Below are 2,278 nucleotides of genomic sequence, written 5' to 3'. Positions count from 1 at the left end.
CTAATAATAAATTACGGATAAAGGTTAATTTAGACCTATCGAAAATGTGAAAATTTAAATCTTATCTAAACTATTAGTTAACAAGCTAACATCCAATATGGATTCGTATAATTACATTAAGTTAACATGTTTCCGTGCAAGCCTACCAGCGAATCTCATGAGGAACATAGTCAGTCGGTCGATAAGAAAAAAGGAATCAAGCTTTGGTTCCTCATATATCTCCACACAAAAAAATTGTGCATAGTTTCCCTAGAGACCGTGTTAAAAAAAGATTACATATGTTAATTTTTATTTTTGTACGTAAGTAATAACTCTGTATTGAGGAATGATATGGTCTATAGAAGAAAATACAAACCTCCTTCAGACATAATCAAATTAGCAAACGACATGCATCAAGACTACAATTGGGCAAATGCAGTGTTACCTCCGCCGCTACTTGGCATGGATGTTACGACAATTGACACTTCACAACTTCGGAAGACTAAAATAATTCAAGTGCGTTGGATGGGAACCTTGATAGACACATTTTTGTGTCTGATATAATCTCAATTGTATATATTGTTAGTGCTCGATTTTGTATTTATTATCGCCGTTTGTGTCTTTGTAGGTATTTTTGGGAAAATAAGCTTTTGCGGCGAAATTGGCGCGAAAAGTGGTTTTTGTGCTCGTGGAAGAAAATTACTATACGGACCCTAAGTTTGGATAAGGGGTAGCCTAATTACTAAGGGGAACCTTCAGGACACCCCCAAGACCACATGATATTCGCACCCCCACTCTGGATAAGGGGGAGGTCATCTTCAACATTTGAAAATGATTTTTTGCGGGAAAATATTGTTATTCCCTGGCAGATTTTTGATCGAAGTTTTGAACGTGTTCAAGGGAGATTCAATGGCTGATTTTTGGTAGGAAGTTGTGATATGTCCTAGCAAACACGTTGTGGGATTTTGGTTCGACCAGAATTGGATATAATTGGCTAGATAATTCACAAGTTGAAAAAAGGGAAACACGGGAAGGAAATGATATTCACGGGATTTGGAGAAGATTGAACGTGTTACGTGCATGGAAGATCCTCACTGCCTGTTGGAGCGTGAAGGAGTTAAATATGGTAATTTGGAGGCTTGAAAACGGGTGTGAAGATGAAACAGGAAAGAAAATATTCCCATAATATTTTCTTTCACTGCCGAGTAAATGAAGATTTTTGGGAGTAATTGAGGGATATTCAACAAGTTGTAGGTGTATAAATAGGTTCCTAGGATCACATATATGCTTGTCGAGAGTTTGGGGAGTTAGCAAAGAGAAGAGAACGAAGAAATCACGAGTTGCAGACACCACAGTTCTGCTGCTGCACAGCTGAAGAACACGAAGAACAGACCAGCAGAGACCTTCGTTTATCAACTGTCGTAGTTCACTTTCATTTGCGGCAGTTCTTCAACGACAGCGGAACATCGGCAACAATACTTCAGTTCTATCGTTGTTTTGAGACTCTTTCTGTGGGTCGCAATTAGCTGTTTTACTCAATTATTTTCCTTTTCATCATTTGTAAAACACTTGTGAGCAATGAAAACCAATTTTGAGCAAGTTTACACAATGATGAGATAAATCCCTTAGTCAAGGCAACGGAGGAAGCCATTGTTCCATGAAAAGTGGTATAATTCTATTTTAATTATTTCTTGCAATTAGTTTACATGATTATTTGCATAGAACTATTATAGAAAATTGATTTTTATTGAGTAGTTGTGAATTATTTTGATGGAGCATGCTGGGTTTTAAAACTTTTGATGTTTCATGCTTTGTGATTACAACCATTACTTCAAAAATCTATTAGAGGCAAAATATTAGAATCGCTTTAAAAGAAAGAATTGCATGAATATTGATTAGAATTTATCACTTAATTGGTCAATGGTGGAATCCAAAGTCTCGGTATTTCCTTATTGTTTTTTAAAAAACTTTATTTATTTGAATCTAAAAAATCCATTTCCTTCACAAGTCTGAAAAGAACCCATTTTTACCACTATTATTACAACCATTTGAAAAACCATCAAATTTTGGCGCCGCCGACGCAGATTTGTGTTTAGGTAGCATTTTTAGATTTTTTTTTTTGGATATTTTTATTTTCATTTGTTCCTCTTTAAGTTTCTTTGGGTGTCTTTGATTTGCAGGTTTGAAGTTGGATACTAAGGACTTGGAACAAAGCTTAAAGCTAAAAGAAAAGAAAAAAGAAGAAAAATAATATTTTTTTTTAGGATTTAGTTTTATTATTTTTTTAAATTTTTAATTT

This window comes from Papaver somniferum, chromosome 7 (genome assembly GCF_003573695.1).
Source record: "Papaver somniferum cultivar HN1 chromosome 7, ASM357369v1, whole genome shotgun sequence".
Lineage (NCBI taxonomy): Eukaryota > Viridiplantae > Streptophyta > Magnoliopsida > Ranunculales > Papaveraceae > Papaver > Papaver somniferum.
Note: the sequence above shows the minus strand (reverse complement) of the source record.